The following is a 15,239-nucleotide window of genomic DNA, read 5'->3' as shown; positions in this document are numbered from 1 at the left end:
ACTCTCAGAATCTCTTCTTTTACTTCCTCCTTCACCTCCTCTGACCATTCCACTTGATCTACCCCTCCTTTGTCTTTGCTTTCCTGTACCAAATCTGGAAGTTCAGGCCCACTTCCCTCAGGGAATAAGGTAACTTGCAACACCTGTGCATCCCTGGTATGGTAAGGCTTCAACATATTTACATGAACCACTTTGCTTTTGTTTAATTGGTCTGTGGTGGTTACATACGTCACTGTGTCAAGCCTTTCTCTGATGGTATATGGTCCTTCCCAGTTAGCCTGTAATTTGTCATGTTTCCTGGGTATGAACGCCATAACCATATCTCCCACATCATACACACGTTCCCTGGCTGTTCTGTCATACCAGTAACGTTGCTTCTCCTGTGCTTGACTCAAATTCTTTTTCACCATCTCCATCATTGATGTTAATTTATTGCGGAATTCCAATACAAAATCTACTACAGATGTTTTGTACTCTCCCAGGGTTCCTTCCCATGAATTTTTTAATAGTTCCAAAGGTCCCCTCACTTTTCTAGTGAACATGAGTTCAAAGGGTGAGAAGCCTGTTGACTCCTGAGGGACTTCTCTGTATGCAAACAAGAAGCATCCCAACCGTTCATCCCAGTCTTGTGGGTGATCTTGAACATAGCTTCTGATCATGCCCTTCAAAACGCCATTGAATCTCTCTGTTAACCCATTAGTGGCGGGATGGTAAGTAGTGGTCTTTAGATGTTTTAGACCACAACATTTCCAAATACATTGCATCACTTCTCCCATGAATACACTGCCTTGATCCGTCAGCACTTCATGAGGGAAACCCAGCCTCATAAAGATTTTTAATAAAGCCTCTGCCACTACAGGGGCTTCCACGGATCTTAGTGCTTCTGTGTCTGGGTACCTGGTGGCAAAATCCACCACCACCAATAGATATTTCTTGCCATGCCTTGTGGGTTTGGAAAAAGGGCCCACCAAATCTATTCCCACTCTATAAAAGGGTTGTCCAATTATAGGAAGGGGCTTTAAGGGTGCCTTAGTCTTTACTCCACTTTTTCCCACCTTTTGGCATATTCCACAAGATAGACAATGTTGTTTTACATCTTTGGAGATGTTTGGCCAATAATAGTGTGCTGCCAATCTCCTCTTGGTCTTTTTTATTCCCAGATGTCCTGCACATGGGACATCGTGGGCTACCTCTAGCAATCTGGTTCTGTGTTTGCTAGGTACTATCAATTGCTTCACTGGTTCACATTCATCCTTTCTCTCAGCAGGCATCCACAGTATATAAAATCCCATTCTCACACACAACTTGATTCCTCAGTTTGTCAGTGAAAGGAATCTGTTGGGTCACAGCTTGTTCCTTTATCTGCTTCAAATTTATATCTTTTTGCAGCTCTTCCCTGAATTGATCTGCCTCATCATTATCAGAGACCACTTGATACAGTTTGTCTCCTTCAGCAGGCCTGCTAGTGGTTGCTATGGTGACCTGAGGCTGGTTAACAGATTCCACCCTGTTTGTTTCAGCCCCCCTTAATATGGCTTCTTTTTCTCTGCCAATTTGCTGTCTGGTCACTACATAGACCTTTCCTTGGGCTCCCATTACATCTCTTCCCAGTATTACTGGTTCTTGTTGCTGGGCATTAATGCCTACTTTATATCGGCCCTCTCGCCCTCTCCAAGTCATTTCCACCAGGGCCACAGGCAAACTTTCTGGTTGACCCCTCACTCCTTGGATAGTCACAGTTTCCTGAGGTAATATTACCTCAGATTTTATTAAATCTGGCCTCAGTAATGTCTGAGCGGCACCAGTATCAAGCAATGCCCAATAATTTGCCCCTTGTACACTCACTTCCTCTCTCAGACTTGAATCAAGGTCTGTTACTTCTGTCCAGTTTATCTGGCAGAACTGAACCTTTTTCGCTGTTTCTAAAGCCTTGGGCTCTGTTTTCACTGCCCTTGTCTGAGCAGGATTACTAATGGGGTTGGCAACCTCACATTGAAAACGTAGGTGCCCCGGTCTACCACATTTGTAGCATAATTTCTCCTCACTTTTAGGGTACACAGATCCACTCTGGGGTGTCCTGTGCCCTTCAGATTTTACTGGAGGACTCACTCTCTGTGGTACCACATCCCTTCTGCCAGCGTTATATGGTCTGGGTTTAAAATCTCTTGATGTTTTCCCCACCCAGCCAGTTCGGTTGGAGGCGTAGTGATCCGCCATCTCTGCGGCCTCCTGCACCGATGTAGGGGAACGGTCTTTGACCAGGAGCCTTATTTCTGGTGGTAATGATGGTATAATTGATCCAATATCATGAGGTTTTTCACCTCCTCCACAGACTGAGCTTTTGCACTTGTCAGCCATTTCCCAAATATGTCCATCAGTTTTGCCCCCAGCTCCACAAAAGACCTCCTTGTCTGTATCTGGCAATTTCTGAAAAGCTTTCTAAAATAATCAGGCCCCAGTCTGAATCCTTTAAACACTGCTTCTTTGAATTCAGCATAGGTGACGGGACTGTCTGAGGGGAAATATTGGTATACCTCAGCCAATTCCCCTTTAATCAGGTTTGATAAATACTGCATGTATTTATCTTCAGGTAGCCCCCACAACTGAGCTGCTTTTTCAAAGGTGCTGAGGTAAATTTGAGGATCTTGACCAGGCTCATAGACAGCAAAGTCCTTTGGAGTAATTTTTATTTTTGCTCCATCTCTGTCCTTTCTTGTTTCATCAGAATGAAACTTCTCTCTTTCAAATTTTAACTTTTCTACTTGTAATTCGGCATCCACTGCTCATTGCTTCTCCCTCTCCTCAAACCCCATTCTCAACTTCTCAGTTTCCAACTCCCTCTGTTTGTCTTTTTCCTCAGCCTCAAAGACCCGCTGTTTGTCTTTTTCCTCAGCCTCCATCCTCATTCTCTCAGTTTCCATCCTCAACTTCTCTCTCAAGCACTCTATATAAGCGGGATTGCTTAAATATCCTTCTGGGGTCTCTTCTCTGACAGGTTGTTTTTGCTGGGCAATTGCAAATCCTATAAGTGCTACCCTCAATTCATCTACCCCTTTACCCTCATGAGGTAAATTGAATGTTACGCACTTCTCCTACCAGCTCCTCTCTTTTCATTTTTATATATTCAGCCATGGTGTTTGAGTTCACTCACTCTTTGCCACACACTCTTTGCCAGTCACTCTCACAAGTAATCTTGTTTTGTTATTTCTGTTTGCCACACCACTGGTAGGGATTCTCTAGTATTCGTATCTCACTGCTACAGCCAACACCTGTGACGTAGTCTCCTTTGTTCGGATCTGGATTCTCTGTTGTTCATATCCCACTGCTACCACCACGTGTGAGGCGTCCTTCCCTGGCTCTCCCTGTCAGGTTCCTACCTGCTCGTGGTTACTGCCTGTCTCTAGGCACCACCAGGGACTCCACCAGTCCGGACTGTCCTTTATTTTATTTTTTCTCTCCCCGCTCTAGCACAGATCTCAACAGATCCCCCTGCTAGGCAACCACCAGTCACATCCTAATACTAGTATTCCCAGAGACTCTGAATACTGGTATTGTTATTCTCTTCACCGCTGCCACCATTTGTTACAGTTCCCCTTCAGCCTTGGTCATTACCTTACCCTCCCTTCTGGTCTGTGAAACCCCAGTCAAGGATCAGGCCTTTGGTAAACTAAATTAAGTATTTATTAAAGATAACAAAGCTAACAAGATTAACAAGATTTCTTCTTAAGGCACATAAGCATATGGTTTTACTCAATACTAATCCGAACTCCACCTCCCTCCTTCTCCACTCTCTCCTGTCAAACAACTCTCTAAACCCCACCAAGCAACCCACTCAGTTCTCTTCTCCCCCCGATTCCACTCTCACTCTTCCTTTTATACGCTCAGCCATTTTAAACCCTCAGCCAATCATCTAGCATTCTACTGCCCATTCACTCCCCCTCCTCTTTCACTACTTACCATATATCTTCTAAACAACCAACACTTACCATATATACATTAATATAGGAACATCACACAGACATCTTTCCTTTGTCTCTCCCTCTCAACCAGCATGAGAGCTGCACTGAGACCGGTGCAGACTGCTCCAACATAGCTAGTTAGCTAGATATAGAACTCTTTCCTATCAAGCATGTACTTCCAGAATAAAATAGTTCTTTCTTATTTTAAAGCTTAAAGACTCTGACTAATTTGCAGGGAAGGTAGAATCTTAACAAAGATTCAAACACACAAGAATAAGCTAGCTCAAAACGCTCTGCTCTGCTACGCAACTCAACAGAATTCCAACACCATAAAAGTAGACTCAAGACTCAGAGACTGGGTTTTTTCTGCATAAAGCTTTATTCCAGAAATCAGAACAGGGATCTCTAGCATCTCATGCTAGGCCTAAACCGGGATTCAACAGGAACAGGCATACCAGACACTGGAATCAACGGCAGATGAATTGTTGCAACAGCAAATACTAGCAATGCTACTTCTTATATACAGAAAAAGGGAGGACACTTAGCACTATGAATTAATTCAGGCTACTTTCAGCACAACTGCAAGGCGGAGGCTACGACAGGTGGCGGTGGACAAAACTGGGCTACTAGTAATCCTTCACAACCTTGGAGACATACCAGTTTCTTACTACTGTCACTTTCTTCCTCTGCCTGAGAAGTTCCAAGGTTTTTGTTAGCAGTTATCTTTTTTGCCATTACACTTGGCCTTGGTGCCTGCAGAGTTCTCACCGGCCAGCTGAGATGAGGAAAGGCTGTCTGAGCTTTCCTCAGTAGCTCCAGCAGCCGGCTTCAAGGCTTCTAGATACACATCCTCTGTAACCCCCTCATTTCCTTCATCAGTGCTGGCAATGTCCTCCCCAATGTCAGTAACCCCTTCTGCATCCTCCCAACCTTACCAGAAATTCTCCTTGGGGCCCATGACAATGACTGGCAAAGAGGAATCTCACTTCCTGACCTTCTGTAATATTGACAAGTATTTCAGTCATCTTGCTTTAGGACAAAACTACATATACAGCAAAAACCTAGTGGCCACTATTGCTAGGAAAAAGAAGGTTCAGGAGTGGGCAATTTGGAACAGAGAAGCAGCAAGGAGACACCCTTCATACCTGCTGCTTTATTCCTGCAACTTTCTGTGGGGAATTCAGGTCAGGCTGGGAGTGTTGTTAACCTCCTCATATTGTCTCTTGAGTCCTCTCTCCCAAAACATTCAAAAGTGGTAGAAATCACTGCCAGCATTCGGAATAGAGCAGGGATGGAGAACCTGTGTCCCTTCAGACATTGCTGGATTCCAGACCACAGCAAAAGGTCAGGGATGGTGGGAGTTGTAGTCCTGCAACATCTGGAGGCGGGGCACAGGTTCCCCATCCCTAAAATAGGGGGAGAGCAGATGGATGGAGAGATCTATATGAATGAAGGGAGGTAGGGTGAGAGTGCACGAAGGAAAGGTTTATCTCTTGATTTACCCCTTTCACCAATCATGTGTGTGCATATGTGAGCAAAAGGGAAGGAAAAAATGGACTTCCTCGATCACTTTTGTTTTTCTCTGATGTAGTTTGTGTATGTGAATGCATGTGTGTATGAACATAGGTGAGAACCTACATGTATGAGAGAGTGCATACATGTTGTTTACAGTGGATGAAGAAAGCAGGTTGCAGGTCTCCCCTTCTGCCTCTCTACCACCATGAACTGTCCTATATCCTCGCTTACTGGGCCTCATATCCCCACTCAACAGAAACTGTAAGAATGTTTAGCAATTTACAACAAAATGTTTATATTGTATATAATCTCCAAGTAGTGTGAGACCTCCAGGGATTCCAGTGCTTACCCAGTATTTTCTTGCAAAGGTCAGCGGAGATCGTGGTGTCTTATAGGATATATGGTTTTTATTCACATGTATATACACGTGTAATATGGAGAGGTTCACAACATCAACAGTCCATCAGATCTTGCTCCCCATCACCAGTAGTTTTGGGGTCCCTTCAGACACAGAGGGCAAGCAAGCCTTTCTGTCTGTTTCCAGTTCCCAATCTTTCCTCAAACCAACACAGACACACAAACTACTTCCTTGTTGAGGGGGAGGCCTTTCTCTTGAAAGGACTTCTAAATGGGCTACATTGCTTCCCTGGCAGATTCTTACATTTGTTAATGGGGACACTTAACAGACTTGGCTGAATCCGTTAACTTATGAATGGAAGCAGTCTGACCAGTAGAGCAGGTTTTTTCTTCTGCAGATCCCAAATCAGAGGCTGGCAAGGGAATCATAGAAATCATCCATCTCAACCCCCAAATCCCGTAACAATATAGAGCTAGAGTTTCATAGAGTAATGAACAGTTGTATAATTAATGTTCATTGAGCTGCTTTGAAATGTGATTACTATATGCTATTTGTATTATGAGCCTGAAATCCTATACCCACTTACCTGGGAGTAAGGCCCATTGAAACCAGTGAGATTTACTTCTGAGAAAACATGTATGATTGTGTTGTGTAAAACCTATGTTTCATGCTGTATGTTCAAGGGCACTTGGAGGGCAAGGATTACAGGCGTCTAAGTGTTGAAATAAGTGAAATATTATCCATTCACATCAGGGCTGGACAGCCCCAAGAGACACCCTGGAAAAGTTTCATGAACCAAATGGCTGCTGCAGTAAGTATGCTTGTTTTAAACTTATATAATTAACATAATGTGCATATATTTTTCTTTTCTGAAAAGATCAATTTGTGCTTCACCTTCCCAATATGAGTTCATGGAATGAAATATTTATCCTCCCAGTCACACATTACAGTAGAATTACTTTTTCTGTGTTGTCTATCAGTATTCCTTTTGGAAAACAACATGGAAGTCATAGCTCTCAGGATGTCTTTGCTGTTCTACTTAAGGAACATTAAAATATTTTAATTATATGCATAGTTCCAGGTCAGTTTACATTAAAGATATAAAACAATAAATATCTAAAATGACAACAATCAATAAAATGGTAGAATACAAAATAGCAGTATAAAAAATCACATTTAAATTGCTATTTATTTGTTTTTTGAAAATATCAGCATTACATCTACCACTCAAAATCACATTTAGGCTGCATGTTTACACACATTTATTTGAGAGTAAGACTAATTGAACAGTGGGACTTAATTTCTAAGTCACATTTGTATGCTGCTGCTCTTCTAAGTAGCTCAAGCAGCTCAACTGAGGCATCCAACATAGGACTGTGCAAGCAGAGCAATTGTTCCAAGCAAAGCAAGTACCTATTGCATGAGCAAAGAAGTGACTGCTGGATCAAGGTGAAAAGACAAAGCCATCAACACACCATGCAAAATGTTCTTGAAGTATGGCTTAAAAATAAAACATTGAACAGGCTTCCTACGTCAGGTTATGGCAGACCTAGAAGGGATCCCATTATTTATTTCTTACATTTATACCCCAATCTTTCTTTCATCATAGAACCCAAGGTAGCATACATGTGGTTCCCAGGTGTTCTCCCATCACAGGACTGAACAGGCACAGACCTACCTTAGCTTCAGCAAGGGGCTGGCCTCATGTGCCATCAGACCATATCCTGGAACTGTTAGATAAGACACTCTCTCTCCTTAGAGATTACTTCTTATATTGCAGGGAACTCTTGTGACAGTTCTCAGTGTGGAAGAGATGATGGTAATACAAAAAGTTTATCAGTTGGAAACACTTGCCTAATTCCAAAGCAGTAACAAATGTTTGTTGTTATGAGAACAAGGATTCATAAACTTTGGGCTTGCCTAGTCCTGTTCCCTCCCCTCTGCCCCTCCCTCTCCCTCTCCCCAAAGATCAATGGTATTCACTTTCACTTTTGAAATAATCCCAGTTCTATGTTACATCAGAACTTGGGGAACTGTGATTTGTACTAACTATGGTTAGTTAAAAACCAGGATATCAAACTATGATTTGATTCTTGTTTAACTATTCACAGGAAGAACAAACCACAGTTCCCCAAGTGGTTAGTTCAAAAGTGAAAGTGGAATTTTTTTATCTTCTCATTTTAAGGAAAAGGGCATGGAGGCAAGCCAAGGCTGAACTGTGGAATACGGAGATGACCCGGGCGGTTGACACAATTGCTCCCATGCGCCCCCTCCTATGTAGAGCTCATACAGCCCCATGGTATACCCCGGAGCTGAGAGCGATGAAGCAAGAGAGGAGGAAGCTTGAGTGCAGATGGAGGCAGACTCCTGACGGATGCAATTATGCCTTGGTAAGTGCCTGCTCTAAGCGATATACAGCAGCGGTGAGGGCAGCAAAAAAGAGTTATTTTGCTGTCAGTATTAAGGCATCACTCTCCCGCCCAGTGGAGCTTTTTAAAACTGTACGAGGGCTTTTACATCTTGGCCCTCAGGATACTATAGATTCATCTGTAGCCCATTGTGATGAGTTCGCTGGACACTTCCAAACTAAGATCGCTTGCATTCGTCGGGACTTAGACTCCAATATTATAGCAGTTGGATTCAATGAAGCATCCAGACCACGGTCTTGTCCTCATTTATTGGATGAGTTTCAGTTGGTGCAGCTTGAGGATGTTGACAAGATCCTTGGACTGGTGCGGGCGACCACGTCTGTGCTGGATCCTTGCCCCTCTTGGCTGGTGAAAGCTGGCAGGACCGGAACCGCCGGCTGGGCCAAGGAGGTAATCAATGCCTCTTTGCGAGAGGGTGTGGTCCCTGACTGCCTAAAAGCGGCGGTAGTGAGACCGCTCCTGAAGAAACCCTCCTTGGACCCAGATAACTTGAACAACTATAGACCTGTGGTGAATGTTCCGTTCCTGGGCAAGGTTCTGGAACGGGTGGTGCCGGCCAGCTCCAGGGACTCTTGGATGACACTGATTATCTTGATCCATTTCAATCCGGTTTTAGGCCTGGGTTTGGTACCGAAACAGCCTTGGTCGCCCTGTATGATGACCTTTGTCGGGAGAGGGACAGGGGGAGTGTGACCCTGTTGATTCTCCTTGATCTCTCAGCTGCTTTTGATACCATCGACCATGGTATCCTTCTGGGAAGGCTCACGGAGTTGGGAGTTGGGGTATTGCTTGGCAGTGGCTCCGCTCCTACTTGGTGGGTCGTCAACAGAAGGTAGTGCTTGGGGAACACTGCTCGACACCCTGGACTCTCCATTGTGGAGTCCCACAGGGATCGGTACTGTCCCCCATGCTTTTCAACATCTATATGAAGCCGCTGGGTGCGGTCATCAGGAGTTTTGGAGTGCGTTGTCACCAGTACGCTGATGACATGCAACTCTATTTCTCCTTTGCATCTTCCTCAGGTGAGGCTGTTAACGTACTAAACCGTTGCCTGGCTGCGATAATGGACTGGATGGGAGCTAACAGTCTGAAGCTTAATCCAGACAAGAGCGAGACGCTGTTAGTGAGTGCCTTCTCTGCCCAGATGGTGGATGTTCACCCTGTTCTGGATGGGGTTACACTCCCCTTGAAAGAACAGGTTCGTAGCTTGGGAGTTCTTTTCGACCCTTCCCTGTCTCTTGAGGCTCAGGTAGCCTCAGTGGCACGGAATGCTTTCTACCATCTCCGACTGGTAGCCCAGCTACGTCCCTATCTGGACAGTGACGACCTTGCCTCAGTCGTTCATGCTCTGGTAACTTCTAGATTGGACTACTGCAATGCGCTCTACGTTGGGCTGCCCTTGAAGATAGTTCGGAAACTACAGTTAGTCCAGAATGCAGCGGCCAGATTGTTGACGCGGACCAGAAGGTCCGCTCATATAACACCTGTTTTGGCCCGTCTGCACTGGCTTCCTATTTGTTTCCGGGCTAAATTCAAAGTGCTGGTTTTGACCTATAAAGCCTTACACGGCATGGGACCGCAATACCTGGTGGAACGCCTCTCCCAATATGAAACTACCCGTACACTGCGCTCAACATCTAAGGCCCTCCTCCGAGTACCATCCCATCAAGAAGCTCGGAGGATGGTGACTAGAAATAGGGCCTTTTCGGTTGTGGCTCCCGAACTGTGGAATGGTCTTCCCGATGAGATGCGCCTGGCGCCGACGCTGCTATCTTTTCGGCACCAGGTGAAAACCTTTTTATACTCCCAGGCATTTTAAAGTGTATTTTTACAGTATTTTATTACTATGTTGTATTCTGGATGTTGTTTGGTTTTCGTATTGTTTGTGTGTTTTTGTTTCTTGAGTTATTGTATTTATTGTATTTATATATTGTGCTTGCTTTTACCTTTTATGTACACCGCCCAGAGAGCCTTCGGGCTTAGGGCGGTATATAAATTAAATTAAATAAATAAATAAATAAATAAGGCTTGGGCAGACTTGAGCTCATAATGATAAATCAGGGTTTATCATTACATCCTAATCCAACTACTGGGTTACTTGAGATCAGAAGTCCAGCTTTATTCTTGTTTCTGTGTTTGTTCTTTATCAACATAGTAATTTGCTCTAACAATGTATGTCTAATTCTCTTGTGTGGCTTTATTGCTCTATGTGAATGTTTGTCAGTTCCACACATTTAACTGCTTTTAATCTCATCAGATCTCTGTTTGTGTGGGGGTGGAAGAGACATTATAATTCTCATGGGAAATTAATTACAAGGAATCACTGGGGGCTGATTCTGATCTTGGTAACAAATGAACAAGAAAGTACTAATTTTATTAAATGAATAGATGTGCTGTGGTGTAAAATCCAAAAGGCACCTCACTCTTGGACCATGTTCTTTTAAAATTGTGTGCATTTATTCTCAGTTATTTCTATAGGCAACATTTTACACCATCTCAATGTCAAGGAGTGAACATTTTGGGATGGATCTATGAAAATATATGGAGACATGGGAAATCAGGAATGTGTCATTTTTATTTATTGTAATGGCTTCCTTTTACACTTCTTGGCTGAAGTAATTTCTGGGAGGAAGGGCAGGATATAAATTTAATAATAACATAAAATAAATAAAAATTGGTTCAGGGGGAAAAGGTGTGCAACAAGAAACAATGTGAAGATGTAATGTTTCTATCTGCTAAGGTGAGACAACTAACCCGCAGTGGTATGTGGAAGATCAAAGAAACTGAGAGAACGCACACAAATACAGTCACCCTGATTCAGCCATATGTTCTCAGTGAAATTACCCATGTTTGAGTAGAATTACCTAATCTTCAATGGCTTTCCTATTGATTTAAATTAAGGAAACCGATCTGTGCATTCATTTCTTTATGTGTGCAGTGATACTATACCAGTTTTCATCATCTGTCCCCTGATTAAAAACTAGTACAGAAATGTCATAAAAGAATCAGGGTGGAAGGGAGTCGGGCTGGTTGGCAGCGCACAGTTCCTTTCTGCGAACCATAGCGGCTACACAGAATGAGGCGACCTTTGCAGTAATCTGAGGATCCCGATCCGCCAATAAACGTCACAGAAACAGCCTCAGAACTAGGATAAAGATTAGCTAAAATTGGGAAAATAAACTTGTGGCGAAGGTTAGAATAGAAAGAGCAACAGAGCAATACGTGACACACCGACTCCACCTCCTCAGCACCACAGGGGCAGGTTCGTTCAGAATGTGGGACACCCTTATACCTGCCCTCCAATATGTTGGCGTGTGCGTGTATAGATCATACAAGGATGGAATCCAAGAGTCGCATAGAACAGGAATAAGCCAGGCCAGGCAAGTTTCTTGTAAGAGTCTTTACTAGGCAAAGACATTAGACACAGTTCTCTTCACAGACAGCTTTTCCCCCACACTGAGCTTTTCCAAGCATCCCACCTTATCAGGCTTCCCAGCCAGCTACTGACCTTGGCAAACCTGGCGCTCTGTTCTCACAGCTTAACCCTTCTGCTTCAGGTTTCACTCTCTTTGCTAAAAACCCTGTCTGTGAGTCTCACAGCCTGCTTCACTGACCAACAGCCCCCACCTGAGACTCACAGATTACAAAACTTCATTGTTCATTATTACATTTCTACAATATTAACTTTTCATTACAATACATATCAGTACATGGTTTGTTTTCTTACAGTTTCTATTTACATTTTCAGTTCAGTTCTTGTTTCTTTATTTCTTTATTCACACAGGTTTTACAGAGTCATTTATTTCACTCACGTTAAGCATCTGTACAAGAGATTGATACTTATCTTCACTGAGTGGCTTCGTCAGTATGTCTGCCAACATATGCTTTGTGTCACAGTATTGTAACCTAATGACTCCCTGTTGTATACAATCGCGAATGTGGAAATATCGCACACTGATATGTTTTGTTCTTTTTGTGTTAGCTTCTGATGTTGCCAATGCGATGCAAGTCTGATTATCCTCAAATACTGTTATGGGATACTTCGTATTCACATGCACTTCTTGAGCAAGTTGCGTAAACCATTGGATTTCATTACAAGCTGCAGACAGACCCACATATTCAGCCTCAGCACTGGATGTTGCTACAATATTCTGCTTTCTGCTGCACCAATCCAGTACTGAGCCATGCAATCTAAGAATAATGCCTGTTGTAGATTTTCGACTGGCTATGTCCCCAGCATGATCTGCATCTACATAACAGTCTATGCCTCCGTGTTTCTGTGCTGACAGCATTAATCCCTTTGTTCTCGTGCCTTTCAGGTATCTTAGCACTCTTTTGACCCCAAGCCAATCATGTTCTGATGGTTTTTCGACTTTTCTACATAAAATGCCCACTGCATTGCATATATCTGGTCTAGATACCTTTACAAGGAATTGCAGTTTCCCTATAACATGTCTGTAAAAGTCTGGCTTTTCATATGCTTTGTTGCATTCTTCTTGCTGGAATGAAACTGTCATTGGTGTACTCACAGGGTTGCATTCACTCATGCCACAAGTCTCTAGCAGACTATCTATCTTCCCTGTCTGCAATAGGGCAAAACCACCATCTGTAGTGCGTATTATTTCTGTTCCTAGATATTGTGCAACCGGCCCTAGGCGCTTTGTGTCCACTTGCTGTTGTAAGCTATCAAAGAACTGTCTTTCTTCTGCATCTCCCGGGCAAAAAAACAGAATATCATCAACATAAATAGCACAATACGTTTTCTTGCCATTCATGCCTTTTACATACACACACGTATCAGCAACACATCTGGAAAAACCCATATCTTTTAACACTTCATCCAACCGTGTGTTCCAGCACCTTGCACTTTTGACGCAAGCCATATAACGATTTATGTAATTTACATACTAAGCCTGGTGTTTCGGTGAACCCTGCTGGCTGTTCCATGTAAATGTCTTCTGTTAACACTCCATGAAGAAAGGCAGTGCTAATATCATAGTGGAACACTTGCATTTGATTTATGGCAGCAATCTTTAGTAACAGCCTGATTGATTCGAATTTTACTACAGGCGCAAACACATTATCATAGTCAGTGCCATAAATCTGCGTGTAGCCCTTCGCTACTAAGCGGGCTCTATATCTTGTGACTATACCTGCACTATTCCTTTTTCTTTTAAATATCCATCTACATCCCACAGCCTTTTTCCCTTCTGGCAATGTACATAGTGACCATGTTTGGTTTTTCTTTATGGCATTTAGTTCTTCTTGCATTGCAGCCTTCCATTTTTCTTGCTCAGCACGAGGTAATTGAGCAATCTCAGCCAAATTAGAGGGATCTTCTGATGTATTGATTGAGGCTGAAATGACCTCCTGGGATGGCTGTTCTACAACACATTTCTTCACAGCAGTTTGTTTAATATCATGTACCTGTTTTCTGAATGCACCATTTTTAACATATTTTGATTCATCAATCTTGCACTCAACCATAAACATTTGGTTCTGTAATTTCCCTTGCATGCATATTTCACCATCCTTTCTCACAAAACATCTATCCCCTTCAAATGTAACTTTACAACCTATTTGAGCCAATTTTCTTACTGATAGAATGTTATATTTTAAACCAGAAACCAATAACACATCTGTTAATATAGTTCCCAAATTACTCAACCTGAGCGTGCCTTTCGCAATCGCGTCCTGAGTCGATCCGTCAGCCAGATAAATCTTCTCCTGCGCCGGCTTTGAAGTGTAAAATAAACTAGAGTCTGTGATTAGGCAATTAGACGCTCCACTATGGAGAAGCCACTTAGAGTTAATTAGTTTATTGTCCTCCTTAGTAATAAAGTTCACGCTTGTTCTCTGACTTCCAAAGTCCCTGTTATTTCTCTTCTTTAAACAATGTCTCTGTATATGTCCACGGGACCCACAAAAGTAACAAATTTTATTCTCTTGCCTGCTTCTTTGATTTTGTTGTTGTTGTACAGCCACAGTCTCTTTTAACTCAGTTTTCTTATTCTCTTGTCTTCTATTCCACTCTTGCTGAAGTTTCTGTTCTACAAAGTCCAAATTCAGATGTCCGTCGGGTAAAGTTTCCAGACTCGAGACCATGACCTCCCATTTTTGATCAAATGAAGATAACAGTATACAGACCATCTGAATGTCACTATGATGCACTCCTCTATCTTGCAGCTCAGCATTTAATCTACGGAATTCAGCCAGATGCTCTGTCATAGTCACTTCATCTGTAAAATGCATCTGATAAAGTTTCCGTGATAAACACAGCCTGCTCCCAGCAGTTTGCTGCACATGAGCGGCTCTTAGCTTCTCCCACATCTGATTAGCTGTCGGCTCATTACTCACCAGCAACAGTTGAGAATCAGACAGCCCCAGAGTAATAAAAGCCTTCGCTTTCTCATCTTTCTTCAACCACGCTGCTGAAGGAGCTGCCGGAGGGGGGTTTTCTACAACATCATTCAAATCTTCTTTAATCAGAACTGCTCTCATTCTCCATTTCCAGCTGGAGTAGTTTACAGCATTCAGCCTCTCCATCGGCATCCTGGATAACAGGTTTACAGCCATGTTGCCCACTCTTACTTGCCTCTTACTTGCACTTTGTTTCTCTCTGCACCAACGTCACATCAACTGCTCTCGAACCCGCTACCTTGTATGATAAGCTGGGCCCATAACCCCTGTTAGCGTGTGCGTGTATAGATCATACAAGGATGGAATCCAAGAGTCGCATAGAACAGGAATAAGCCAGGCCAGGCAAGTTTCTTGTAAGAGTCTTTACTAGGCAAAGACATTAGACACAGTTCTCTTCACAGACAGCTTTTCCCCCACACTGAGTTTTTCCAAGCATCCCACCTTATCAGGCTTCCCAGCCAGCTACTGACCTTGGCAAACCTGGCGCTCTGTTCTCACAGCTTAACCCTTCTGCTTCAGGTTTCACTCTCTTTGCTAAAAACCCTGTCTGTGAGTCTC

The sequence above is a fragment of the Rhineura floridana genome, chromosome 4, assembly GCF_030035675.1.
Source record: "Rhineura floridana isolate rRhiFlo1 chromosome 4, rRhiFlo1.hap2, whole genome shotgun sequence".
Lineage (NCBI taxonomy): Eukaryota > Metazoa > Chordata > Lepidosauria > Squamata > Rhineuridae > Rhineura > Rhineura floridana.
This window is presented reverse-complemented; position numbering follows the sequence as displayed.